The 14,466-nt window shown below is 46.5% G+C and overlaps 1 protein-coding gene across 3 annotated transcripts in view; it reads right to left on the minus strand.

Moving 5' to 3' along the window:
- The window catches only part of LOC106609746 (oxysterol binding protein-like 8), a 249,880-nt gene extending 235,414 nt beyond the window's left edge, over positions 1-14,466 (minus strand). For 2 of the 3 annotated variants that reach the window (XM_045700098.1, XM_045700097.1), the window contains exon 1: positions 14,000-14,463. The gene's annotated coding sequence lies outside the window, so the exon portion shown is untranslated. Of the gene's footprint in view, positions 1-13,999 lie in introns of all 3 variants that reach the window. The other variant, XM_045700096.1, reaches the window with a different exon arrangement.

Consider the following 14,466-nt stretch of genomic DNA (forward strand, 5'->3'; position numbering starts at 1 on the left):
AGTACATCACAGTGTTTATATCCCCTCCCCTTGTATTACAGCCCGGTGGAGCATACGTTTCAGTCCATCACAGTGTTTATATCCCCTCCCCTTGTATTACAGCCCAGTGGAACATACGTTTCAGTCCATCACAGTGTTTATATCCCCTCCCCTTGTATTACAGCCCGGTGGAGCATACGTTTCAGTCCATCACAGTGTTTATATCCCCTCCCCTTGTATTACAGCCCGGTGGAGCATACGTTTCAGTCCATCACAGTGTTTATATCCCCTCCCCTTGTATTACAGCCCGGTGGAGCATACGTTTCAGTCCATCACAGTGTTTATATCCCCTCCCCTTGTATTACAGCCCGGTGGAACATACGTTTCAGTCCATCACAGTGTTTATATCCCCTCCCCTTGTATTACAGCCCGGTGGAGCATACGTTTCAGTCCATCACAGTGTTTATATCCCCTCCCCTTGTATTACAGCCCGGTGGAACATACGTTTCAGTCCATCACAGTGTTTATATCCCCTCCCCTTGTATTACAGCCCAGTGGAACATACGTTTCAGTCCATCACAGTGTTTATATCCCCTCCCCTTGTATTACAGCCCAGTGGAACATACGTTTCAGTCCATCACAGATGGAGTGTGTGTCCTAGTCGCGTGTGCGTGAGATTGCGCGCGTGGTTCTACAAGTGTGTGTGGGTTCTACAGTTTTTAATCTCCTCCGTGCCAGTGGGCTCGATGAGGCGTGTCCTTTGGCCCACCTCCAGAACCCATTCCTTAATCCCGTTGGACAGGCTTTAGTCGCTGGGCCAATTAACATGTCCATCTGGGGGGTCACGCTGGACCACAGAGACATACTGGTCTTGGGAGGAGAGGAGTAGAAGAACAGAGTACTATGATACTTGAGTAGGCTACATTGTGAAAGAGAAGAGATGGAGAATAGGCTATATTTAACACCAGACGGTGTAGAGCCTGACATAAGGTGACAGGGGCCAGGACCCAAACACAAACCAGATGGTTCATTTGATGGAGCCCAGGGCCCAAACATAAACCACAGAGGGTTAATCTGATGGAGCCCAGGGCCCAAACATAAACCAGAGGGTTAATCTGATGTAGCCCAGGGCCCAAACATAAACCACAGAGGGTTAATCTGATGGAGCCCAGGGCCCAAACATAAACCAGAGGGTTAATCTGATGGAGCCCAGGGCCCAAACATAAACCACAGAGGGTTAATCTGATGGAGCCCAGGGCCCAAACATAAACCAGAGGGTTAATCTGATGGAGTCCAGGGTCCAAACATAAACCAGAGGGTTAATCTGATGGAGTCCAGGGTCCAAACATAAACCAGAGGGTTAATCTGATGGAGTCCAGGGCCCAAACATAAACCACAGAGGGTTAATCTGATGTAGCCCAGGGCCCAAACATAAACCAGAGGGTTAATCTGATGGAGTCCAGGGCCCAAACATAAACCAGAGGGTTAATCTGATGTAGCCCAGAGCCCAAACATAAACCAGAGGGTTAATCTGATGGAGTCCAGGGCCCAAACATAAACCAGAGGGTTAATCTGATGGAGTCCAGGGCCCAAACATAAACCACAGAGCGATCTGATGGAGTCCAGGGCCCAAACATAAACCAGAGGGTTAATCTGATGGAGTCCAGGGTCCAAACATAAACCAGAGGGTTAATCTGATGGAGCCCAGGGTCCAAACATAAACCACAGAGGGTTAATCTGATGGAGCCCAGGGTCCAAACATAAACCACAGAGGGTTAATCTGATGGAGTCCAGAGCCCAAACATAAACCAGAGGGTTAATCTGATGGAGTCCAGAGCCCAAACATAAACCAGAGGGTTAATCTGATGGAGCCCAGGGCCCAAACATAAACCAGAGGGTTAATCTGATGTAGCCCAGGGCCCAAACATAAACCACAGAGGGTTAATCTGATGGAGCCCAGGGCCCAAACATAAACCAGAGGGTTAATCTGATGGAGTCCAGGGCCCAAACATAAACCAGAGGGTTAATCTGATGGAGTCCAGGGCCCAAACATAAACCAGAGGGTTAATCTGATGGAGTCCAGGGCCCAAACATAAACCAGAGGGTTAATCTGATGGAGTCCAGGGCCCAAACATAAACCAGAGGGTTAATCTGATGGAGCCCAGGGTCCAAACATAAACCACAGAGGGTTAATCTGATGGAGCCCAGGGTCCAAACATAAACCACAGAGGGTTAATCTGATGGAGTCCAGAGCCCAAACATAAACCAGAGGGTTAATCTGATGGAGTCCAGAGCCCAAACATAAACCAGAGGGTTAATCTGATGGAGCCCAGGGTCCAAACATAAACCAGAGGGTTAATCTGATGGAGCCCAGGGTCCAAACATAAACCAGAGGGTTAATCTGATGGAGCCCAGGGTCCAAACATAAACCAGAGGGTTAATCTGATGGAGTCCAGGGCCCAAACATAAACCACAGAGGGTTAATCTGATGGAGTCCAGGGCCCAAACATAAACCAGAGGGTTAATCTGATGGAGTCCAGGGCCCAAACATAAACCAGAGGGTTAATCTGATGTAGCCCAGAGCCCAAACATAAACCACAGAGGGTTAATCTGATGTAGCCCAGAGCCCAAACATAAACCAGAGGGTTAATCTGATGGAGTCCAGGGCCCAAACATAAACCACAGAGCGATCTGATGTAGCCCAGAGCCCAAACATAAACCACAGAGCGATCTGATGGAGCGATATCTTCAAAGTGAAGTTGCCCCTAGACCAGGGTTCCCCAACTGCCGGCATCATTTGGCCCCGCCAAATTTCCGGACAAAAAACACTGAAAAAACATATTTTGGGACATAAAAGACAAAAAATACCAGGATCAGTTCCAAGTGATTTTAATTTTGGAAATCTGCTCCCAAGTATCCAATCCAAAAGGCACCCTATTCCCTATATAGCGCACTACTTTTGACCAGAGCCCTATGGGGCACTATATAGGGAATAGGGTACCTTTTGGGATGCACACTTCCCCATTCCACCCTCTGCTGGCTGGGCTAATTGATTACACACTTCCATAGAACTGCAGCTGAGCTGCAAGAGCATGTCTATTGGAAATACAGGCTGCCTACTGTAATCATACCCTATCACCTGTGTTGTGTGGAGTCATGGCTTGCCGTGTTGTGTGGAGTCATGGCTTGCCGTGTTGTGTGGAGTCATGGCTTGCCGTGTTGTGTGGAGTCATGTCTTGCCGTGTTGTGTGGAGTCATGTCTTGCCGTGTTGTGTGGAGTCATGTCTTGCCGTGTTGTGTGGAGTCATGTCTTGCCGTGTTGTGTGGAGTCATGTCTTGTCGTGTTGTGTGGAGTCATGTCTTGCCGTGTTGTGTGGAGTCATGTCTTGCCGTGTTGTGTGGAGTCATGGCTTGCCGTGTTGTGTGGAGTCATGGCTTGCCGTGTTGTGTGGAGTCATGGCTTGCCGTGTTGTGTGGAGTCATGTCTTGTCGTGTTGTGTGGAGTCATGGCTTGCCGTGTTGTGTGGAGTCATGTCTTGCCGTGTTGTGTGGAGTCATGTCTTGCCGTGTTGTGTGGAGTCATGTCTTGTCGTGTTGTGTGGAGTCATGTCTTGTCGTGTTGTGTGGAGTCATGTCGTGTTGTGTGGAGTCGTGTTTTGTCGTGTTGTGTGGAGTCGTGTGTCGTGTTGTGCGGAGTCGTGTGTCGTGTTGTGCGGAGTCGTGTGTCGTGTTGTGCGGAGTCGTGTGTCGTGTGGAGTCATGTCTTGTCGTGTTGTGTGGAGTCATGTCTTGTTGTGTGGAGTCATGTCTTGTCGTGTTGTGTGGAGTCATGTGTTGTTGTGTGGAGTCATGTGTTGTCATGTGTGGAGTCATGTCTTGTCGTGTGGAGTCATGTCTTGTTGTGTGGAGTCATGTGTCGTGTTGTGTGGAGTCATGTCTTGTCGTGTTGTGTGGAGTCATGTCTTGTTGTGTGGAGTCATGTTTTGTCGTGTTGTGTGGAGTCATGTGTCTTGTCGTGTGGAGTCATGTGTCTTGTCGTGTGGAGTCATGTCTTGTCGTGTTGTGTGGAGTCATGTGTTGTCGTGTGGAGTCATGTGTTGTCGTGTGGAGTCATGTGTTGTCGTGTGGAGTCATGTCTTGTCGTGTTGTGTGGAGTCATGTCTTGTCGTGTTGTGTGGAGTCATGTCTTGTCGTGTTGTGTGGAGTCATGTCTTGTCGTGTTGTGTGGAGTCATGTCTTGTCGTGTTGTGTGGAGTCATGTCTTGTCGTGTTGTGTGGAGAGAACTGCACCAGTACAGACCTGACTGCCTACACAAACCCTCCACTGAGACCTGAGCGGCACAAATTCATTAAACAGTAAATGCATCAATTAATACAGTTTTGCTCGCCTAATTTATAAATTGTCCTTCTTTATATTTATATTATTTACACTTTTCAAAAGCAAAAAAAACCCCAGTAAATTCTAAAACTCCTAAGAACATGCGCTGAGGCAGAAGTCCTGTACAGCCTCCACCAACACAAATGTAATCCACAGGGGTAGTTGTCTGGAGGACGCCATTAGGACTGAGGTTTACCTTCAGGTCTTCAGGTTACCTAGACCTCTCCTCTTACCAGCTCAGTCTCCCCTTCTCTTTCTCCAAACGATGTCCTCATGCTGGGGAGACTGGTGGGTGCTGCTGTAGCTAGTAGAGGTAGGAGCAGAGTTAGGTCTGGGGAGACTGGGGAGACTGGTGGGTGCTGCTGTAGCTAGTAGAGGTAGGAGCAGAGTTAGGTCTGGGGAGACTGGGGAGACTGGTGGGTGCTGCTGTAGCAGCTAGTAGAGGTAGGAGCAGAGTTAGGTCTGGGGAGACTGGGGAGACTGGTGGGTGCTGCTGTAGCTAGTAGAGGTAGAAGCAGAGTTAGGTCTGGGGAGACTGGGGAGACTGGGGAGACTGGTGGGTGCTGCTGTAGCTAGTAGAGGTAGGAGCAGAGTTAGGTCTGAGTCTCGTGGTTAGTCCGGCAAGCATTGGCGACTTGGGCGTGACTGAAACAATAGAGCATGGTCGGTCAGGTGACATAAGAGTTCCGGGGTACGTCACAGCGTCACTCTCACTATGTTCCCAGGGACGGTCCGGGGCTTAGCCCCAGACGGATTAGCCTAACAGGGGTTATGTTCCAAACCGTTCCCGCGGAGATGCCCCAACGCCCAGGGACACTTTCCATGAGGCAACTCTAACTGTCCAGGGACCAAGCGGTGCTGTTTTCAGCATTGTTGTTGGTTGGTATCAACATGTAATCAGTCACCGCCCAGGGCTAAAAGGAAGTGGTGGCGGCCCTGGAGAAGTTAAAGAACTCATTGGTTTCAGACTTTTCACACGGTGTCCAACAATGGGAGGACCAACGTGTTTCACAAGAGCAGACAACAGATGAAGAGAGGGTAACTGTAATGAAGGCACAGTCAGTGCAAATCCCATTTAGTTTTTGCTGGGCTTTTTAAATACGTTTCCTGTGGTAAATACATTACCATCTGATCAGTCTCCCGGCAACAGAGCCACTTTGGCCACTTTCACCTTAAGCTTTTTCTAGAAAACGTGATAACAGCTTATGTCAGACAAACAAAGGCCAGATAAACGATGAAGCAACGGTGGAACTTCTTGATGGTTTTTTCCACTGTGAGGAAATCACAGCTTCAAATGGGGCGACGCCCATAGATTTCTACTCAGTGATTCAAGAGCAACAAAGCTTGACTTAATTTAATAAAACAGCTAAGTAATTAAATGAGGGTCAATCGAGAGAGTAGTGGGCACGAACGCCAGTCCCCACTGGTCTCTGAGCAGAGCTTCCTGAGCAGAGCTTCCTGAGCAGAGCTTCCTGAGCCAGGTGCAAATGAAGCTTTAGATTGCCGAGGATAATTTGTCCCCAGAAAACAGAGCTGCTGTTGGCTTTTATTTTCTTATCAGTCGGTTTAAGAGCAACAAGACACTCCTTCTACATTCACTGCAGGGAAATTCCAAAGTAACGGAATTATGCTGAAACTGATTTGTCACTTTTAAATGTACACCAAACAACTGACTTCAAAGTCTAACAAACCATAGAACACTACTCTATACATAATGACTACTTTGAACAATTTACACCGTAAAACTGTGCAGACGGTAAAATCTACCTCTTCTGTTAACACACTTTGCATCTGCACAGTTTGCTGGAAATGTGTTTAGGAAATGTTCTGTGGGAAGTCCTTGTGCATATGGTTTGTTTAACTTTGAAATCAATGGTTTTTGTTTGGTATACATTTTAAAGTGAAAAATCTGAGTCACAGTGTATTTCCATTAGCATGGAATAGCCCTGCAGCAAACTCCTTCAATCTCTGATTCCTAAAGCTGAGACTTGGCTGGGTTTCCAATAAGAGGGGGCTTTTAAGAACCTGCCTTAGTCAGAGAAGAAGTGAAATCCTACAAAGGAGAATCATATCAGCCCGCTGGGCCTTTGTGTTTACTCCATTCACAAAGCCTGCCGCAGAAAAAACTGATTTGCTTCACTAGCATAGCAGTCAAAGCAGTGAAGCCATAGTTACAGAATACAGAAGTAGCCTAGTTGTCCCGCCCAGTGACAAATCCTTTCTATAGTGAGGTAAGCCCACAATCATCTCTCCCAGGCTTTTAGGGTTGGTCTGATGTTGCTGCTGCAGCAGTGCTGTCAGTCAAACATCTAGCTAACCTATAGAATATATTATCTTTGTACTCCTCATTCCTTTTTCCTGTACTGCATTGCTCCAGTGATTAAAACTGTATACAGTCCATGTTGGCAGGGTTCACTGGGGCACACCTCTGAGGTCACGCCCGGTGTGTAGGCCCTAAAGCAGGGATATATTTAGTACTGTAATCCTGTCTGTGCAACACGGAGGCCCGACGTAATAACGGTTTAGGGTGGATGAGGGAACCCTGCCTTGGAGCGGTATTTCAGGCAGCTGAGAATCCCAGCTATGCAGTGGAGTCAGAATCCTGGGTCACTGTGCTGCAGAGACACCACACCCCATAGGCCTCGTCATGATCCGATCCTTGTGGAGCTCTGGGGAAGACCGTCCTGAAATGTCTCCTTCATCCAAGATAATGGCTTTCAAAATGTGTTTCAACTAGATTCACTTTTACCTGTAGTTTCTATATATAAACAAACAGTCTACAATCCTTTTCAGTGGGTTTCTTCCTTGGTCTTGGTAGGATCTGAGCTAATGGGATGGAAACAAGAGTTCAGACTATTCCAGACAAAATCCTCCTACTTTTTATGAGACGGGAGTGGGTTTTTATGACACGCAAGCGGGTTTTTATGAGACGCGAGCGGGTTTTTATGAGACGCGAGCGGGTTTTTATGAGACGGGAGCGGGTTTTTATGAGACGGGAGCGGGTTTTTATGAGACTGGAGCGGGTTTTTATGAGACGCGAGCGGGTTTTTATGAGACGCGAGCGGGTTTTTATGAGACGCGAGCGGGTTTTTATGAGACGGGAGCGGGTTTTTATGAGACTGGAGCGGGTTTTTATGAGACGCGAGCGGGTTTTTATGAGACGCGAGCGGGTTTTTATGAGACGCGAGCGGGTTTTTATGAGACGGGTTGCGGGTTTTTATGAGACGGGTTGCGGGTTTTTATGAGACGGGTTGCGGGTTTTTATGTGACGGGAGCGGGTTTTTATGAGACGGGAGCGGGTTTTTATGAGATAGGAGCGGGTTATGAACGTCACAGCTAATCCGGGGGATTTATGCAACAAATCAGCTCATTTCAAAGACGTGTAAAATGCATGAGAAACCAGTTCAACACTGTAAAACACTACGGCTCAGCCCGCCCTAACACACAGACTATGAATGACACTATCCAATCAATCTAGTGAGGCGTAGCATTTAGCAGTGTTGGAACACAAAGGCTTACAGCACAATTCACACATATCTTGGGATAACGGAAACTTGCTAACAACACATTTTGACTGTAAAGGGAGAAAACTAGAATTGCTTTAGTCATTAGTCTCTCTTAATGTCAACGTCAGCATCAGTCAAGGCGAAGAAGAGGGAAAGAACAGACTGATAGTTTCTGTGTTCTCACATGCTTTATAAGCCTCTAGCTAATAGGCAACTGTGCTAGCTGTCATTGATGTGTAGTGAAGGTAGTTAGAAAGGAAAGGGAAGGGAAAGGGGGATACCTAGTCAGCTGTACAACTGAAGGCCTTCAACTGAAATGTGTCTTCCGCATTTAACCCAGAAGGTGTAGTATTTCATTCAGCATCTCTAATGGACTATGGCGTAACGTGAGAAAAGATGACATGCTGAGAGTGTGTTATTACTTTATTAATCATGAGGCGCTAGACGTCATGAGGCCTCCCCACTAGGCCTCTCCGCTAGGCCCCGACACGGGCCTCTCCGCTAGGCCCCGACACGGGACTCTCCGCTAGGCCCCGACACGGGACTCTCCGCTAGGCCCCGACACGGGACTCTCCGCTAGGCCCCGACACGGGACTCTCCGCTAGGCCCCGACACGGGACTCTCCACTAGGCCCCGACACAGGACTCTCCACTAGGCCTCGACACAGGACTCTCCACTAGGCCTCGACACAGGACTCTCCACTAGGCCCCGACACAGGACTCTCCACTAGGCCTCGACACAGGACTCTCCACTAGGCCTCGACACAGGACTCTCCACTAGGCCCCTACACAGGACTCTCCACTAGGTCTCACACAGCAGGGTACAGTAACCAAGAGCCGCTCCATGTTCCCAAGAATAGTTAAAGGAACCATCTGTGGTGGCAGCACTGTCCCCCCGGGGAACAGTCACTTGGGTGCACAATCGTAATGAGGTTTTCCTTCATATCTAAGAATGTGCTCTGGAGGAGTGACCAGGTCGAGCCCTGAGGATAACTAGCTGGGCCAATGATCTCCAAGGGCCAGGCGTAGCCCTTGTCTATAGTGAATCCTCAACCTGTGTGTGTGTGTGTGTGTGTGTGTGTGTGTGTGTGTGTGTGTGTGTGTGTGTGTGTGTGTGTGTGTGTGTGTGTGCATACCTACACTTAATTAAACTTCTGTACTTTGGGTTTGTTTGAACTCCAGGTGCAAATTGCAATTCGTTCAGGTAAGAAAGCAGATGGGTTGAAAGATTTTTCAAAGCCAGTCACACAATATTACGATATTCCTACTAAAGTAAGACTTGTGCATTCCATCAGTGATGATTTGAATTTAAGTCCATTTTGACTTCAGTGCAACGTCAGCCTCCAGCAGTGACGGTGGCTGTGGCTATTGAAAGCCCTTCAGATCCCAGGCACAGGAGAAAGCCTGAGACAACCATTACACTGAACCAGCTATTTGTCTACATAGCACTCAGTCACCCAAATCACAGGCAAGACTCGACCCAGTCCATCCATTACACTCTGCAGTGGTGTCGTTTCCATGGCCATCAGCCTCCAGGGTGTGTGTGACTCAGCATTAGAGCTCTGTTACCAAGGCTGGGCTTCAACCCTGGCAGGAAGCAATATCAACACAGTGTACAGATACTGAGCGTGGACGTTTTAAATGGCCTCTGCATTTAGGCCTAGTGTCTTAATATTACAATGAACAGAAGGTCATTACAAGCAACGTGGATTCATGTGGACAGACTAGAAGAGACATTACTTCATATGGAATTATTGGAAAAGTTAAACATTGGTACTGTATCCCCTCTTATTTTTGTTAAAACTGCATTGTTGGTTAAGGGCTTGTAAGTAAGCATTTCACTTTAAGGTCTACACCTGTTGTATTCGGCGCATGTGACAAATAAAATTGTATTTTATTATGTCTTTAGCAGGATGCTGTACTGTTTGTCATATCAGTGGGTGCCTGTCACATAGGAAATAGCCCAATGACTGCTAGCAAGGATGTTTTTTAAACCAAAATGATTTGTCTATTCACTCATTTCTATGGCCTTTTGAATCCAGTGAACTCCAGAAAGCCATGTGATTTCACAGTCTTAAAGGTGCAATATGCAGAAGAAACAGCTCTGCCATTTCATGGTTCTTAAATGTGAATAGTTCGCCTAATTTCAGCAGCTTTAAAGGGATACTTTGGAATTGTGGCAATGCCTTTATCTATTTCACAAGAGTAAGATGAACTTGTGGATACCATTTTTGTGTCTCTGCGTCCATAATGAAGGAAGTTAGAGGAAGTTTCGAGAGCCAATGCTAACTTGCGTTAGCGTAATGACAAAGTCTATCAGACACGTTAGACTTCCAGTCATTGTGTTAGCAATTGCGCTAGCACTAGTTAGCAACTGCCTTCAAACTGCACGCAGAAACATAAAAACGGTATCCAACAAAATCCTGAAGTATCCCTTTCAAGAGATAAGTCATGACTGGTTGCAAGCAGGCAATCTCCTCCACCAGTAATGTGAAGGACATCCATCTGACTCAGAAAGCATTAGGCAGCTTTTCCAGTCATCCTCAGAAAGAAAAACACATTGTTTATCATTGGCTGAGAGCGGTCCTCGGTTATAAGTCAATGATACAAGCAGTAAGGTTACGCCAAGGGCATCCATCCATCACCGTGGAGACCAGTGAGGAGATCAGTAACAGTGACTCAGTGACTGGGGAGAGGAGACCTCCCTCTGTGTGTGGTGTGGCCAGCAGTCTCACACAGTGAGAGTAAACACAAGGCCACCTGAGCTACCAACCCCCAAGGTGTTGTCTGACTCCCTGTTCCCAACCTGTATAGATTCTCCCCCCTTGAGGAAGACAACATCCGTCCTCTGTCACCTTCGATGTCTGCCGGCTTCTGTCTCACTTCACAGCCCAGGCTGGTGTAGATATCTCAGCTATAAAGCCTTTTGGCATTCCAATAGGTGATAGCAGCACCACGGTAAACAATGTGAACATTGCTCCCTGACAAGCCCAGCTACTGTTTAGGTCATAGTGCACTTCATCTCCAAAACCCAAAACTAAAATCTTGCGTAATTGTGTCAGATACCATTTATGTTACGTATTCTGTCCACGAGCGATTATAGCGCACTAGGCAAACAAGATTGAATTACTATAGCATCATCTCTAAAACATATTCTGACCAAGATACTTCGCAATAGCAATTAGCCTACAGTAGCCTAGTTGAACTTACCTTTACCTTGTCAACTAATACGACTCTGTAGAAATACATAGTAGAAAACAAACTGATATCATTCACATGTAATCAAACAGACTCTGTTCAATGTTAAAAAGAAATGTTATTAATGTGTAATTGTACTGTTACCAGATCATTGGATTTTAAAGCCTGTGTAAACTGTCTGTCCTTCTGGTTTGTTCTCTGATTTGATTCCATTTGACTACACTGTCGTGTGGCGCTACGTGTTGGCGTTAAGAATTTATTTCATTAACATGGCTAACACCCTCATTTTGTCTGAGCATGAATAATCTTGCTCCCGAATGTAATTGTGATGTCTGGAGGCCTGCCTTCTACTGCCATAAATAAACAAATAAAAAAAGCTATGCATTCAAATGACCGAGAGCATTAAATGACCCAGCACACAATGACATTACTCTCATGGTAGGAAATCTCTCTGAGCAACACAGCGACACACCACAACCAGTAAACCTGATCCTGTGCAGTATACTGAAACGAGAGTGGGAATAAAGCACAGCAAGCTCCACAGCATGTCAGCATCCTATCTTAACAGGCATATAAAAAGGCCAACGTTCAAATGGATCAAGACATGCCACAGATATCCCAGAGCTGAGCAACAGTACACTGGCCACGAGCTGCAGGCCTAGTTTGAGGGTGAATGGAAACTATATTTGGCAGGCAAATGACCTGCAAGGCCCTGGAGGCCTGAGCCTGTGACCGAGGGTGTAGTCTACACGTCATCAGTCACATGACGAATGTTTCCTCTCTGTATGATGATTACCATGCATTGACATGCAAATCTGTCAAGAATGGAAAACATGGAAATATGTGGTCCCCAATTTAGGCTAGGCTACCAGTCCAGTCTGCCTGAATCCTTAGAGAGTCCCAATCTAGGCTACCAGTCCACTCAGCCTGAATCCTTAGGGAGTCCCAATTTAGGCTACCAGTCCACTCAGCCTGAATCCCTAGGGAGTCCCAATTTAGGCTTTGCTACCAGTCCACTCAGCCTGAATCCTTAGGAGTTCCAGTCTAGGCTAGGCTACCAGTCCACTCAGCCTGAATCCTTAAGAGTTCCAGTCTAGGCAAGGCTACCAGTCCACTCAGCCTGAATCCTTAGGGAGTTCCAGTCTAGGCTTGGCTACCAGTCCACTCAGCCTGAATCCTTAGGGAGTTCCAGTCTAGGCTAGGCTACCAGTCCACTCAGCCTGAATCCTTAGGGGAGTTCCAGTCTAGGCTAGGCTACCAGTCCACTCAGCCTGAATCCTTAGGGAGTTCCAGTCTAGGCTAGGCTACCAGTCCACTCAGCCTGAATCCTTAGGGAGTTCCAGTCTAGGCTAGGCTACCAGTCCACTCAGCCTGAATCCTTAGGGAGTTCCAGTCTAGGCTAGGCTACCAGTCCACTCAGCCTGAATCCTTAGGGAGTTCCAGTCTAGGCTAGGCTACCAGTCCACTCAGCCTGAATCCTTAGGGAGTTCCAGTCTAGGCTAGGCTACCAGTCCACTCAGCCTGAATCCTTAGGGAGTTCCAGTCTAGGCTAGGCTACCAGTCCACTCAGCCTGAATCCTTAGGGAGTTCCAGTCTAGGCTAGGCTACCAGTCCACTCAGCCTGAATCCTTAGGGAGTTCCAGTCTAGGCTTGGCTACCAGTCCACTCAGCCTGAATCCTTAGGAGTAGTCTAGTATTTGCCTCAAATGTGTACCTATCTCAGTCCAAGTCAACCACTGAGTATAACCCTTTTAGTAGGCTAACTATACTGTAGCTTCAATTGTCTACACAATTTGGCTGGTGATGTATGCCTATATGCCTTATTTCAGTGTCCCGTTATGAAAAGAGGGTGCAGAGCATGTTATTGTAGAGCTGTGTCTCATGGTGGGGTGTCATGTTACTGAGCTCTTCACTCATATCAAGTGAGAGTTGTAATCTAATATCTGATCAAGCCTGGGCCTGCTGACATAACCCGACCGCAGGATCTCAGTGTGACGTGAAGTCAGCTCAGGGTTGATGTTTTGGACGGATTTCACAGCACAACATTGGCTAACAAACAAGAACCAAGCCCTGTGACTTGTATTTCAATACCTGATCATGTTTTAACTGAAGACGCAAAATATAATTGCAAACATATTGTAAAATGTTTCCGTGTTTGTTTCCCCATTCGGTTTACATTTGCATTCAGTTGTACAACTGACTAGGTATCTCCTTTCCTTTCCTTAAATGGAGAGCAATTCTATCATTTCCCTCCCAATGCTTCAGTCACTGCATTCAAAAGATAACAGCTAAATATTTTTTTACTTTTTTTTTTTAGACAAAGTGAAGAGTATCAACTTATATTTTACTGTTATATTTTAGTCTGACAATTCATCACAGTTGCAATGTAGGCCTTATTGTCACACAACTAGGTTCTATCTACTGTAGTCATGCTGATCATGCACGGCTGCCTTCTGACTGCTCTGTCATCTAGCTAATACAAATGTATGATGCCTTGACATAGCCACCTAGCCTGCGACTGAAATACTCGGAGAGCATCATCGATTCCGTTGCCATTTACATGTAACGTTATCAGATGAAAAACAAGCGAGCTGGTTGGATCCTGTTCATTGCACTATCATCTATTACATAACCCCCACCAGGCTAGCTAAATAATGAAGTCAGTTAGCATTCTAGCTAGCTAGCCAGGATCATTTCTAGTTAGTAACATTGACGTTGATAAGCATACAGTTAACAACTCCATAGCCAACATTGATGTCAACAACTATATCTAACTTGCTAAGTAACTATCTGGCTGGTGTGGGTTAGCACCCAAGCAGAACAGAGCGGAACCATTCAATTTTGTCGCATTCAGAATTGTCACCCTCCGATCCGTGTCTCTTTTCACACTTGCATAATGAACATCCATAGAAAGGTAACGTTAGCTCTCCAGTCCTTACCTTATTTGGTTCAGTTGGCTTATCTGGTACCATCCACTGTTAGTTTGTTGCAACTTGCTTATGATGTAATGCCTTTTTTTCGTTCGCTAGCTAGGAAGAACTGCAGAAATAGCTAACGTTAGCTTACACACTCCATCATTCCACACTCGATAAGGAGTCAGGACAGCTGCCTGCTATCACAGGTTTGCAACATATGCATATGGTTTTCTAGAAAACGGCTTAATTAGTTGATGGAACAGATCGGTTTCTAAAACTGATTTTTGACATGTATTTTAAAGTCTATATAAAAGCTCTGAAATCCTGTTCGTAGCCTTCCTTCTTGTGAGTGCGAATGTTGACTCAGTAATTAGCTGAGACGCCTGTAATCCGGTGATTATCGTTCGACTACTTTTGCTTGATGCTCCGGCAGTCTGCACAACTAGTAATGTCATGTTTTAAAGGATAAATAAATTGTCCATAAACAAATA

The sequence above is a fragment of the Salmo salar genome, chromosome ssa17, assembly GCF_905237065.1.
Source record: "Salmo salar chromosome ssa17, Ssal_v3.1, whole genome shotgun sequence".
NCBI classification, from domain to species: domain Eukaryota; kingdom Metazoa; phylum Chordata; class Actinopteri; order Salmoniformes; family Salmonidae; genus Salmo; species Salmo salar.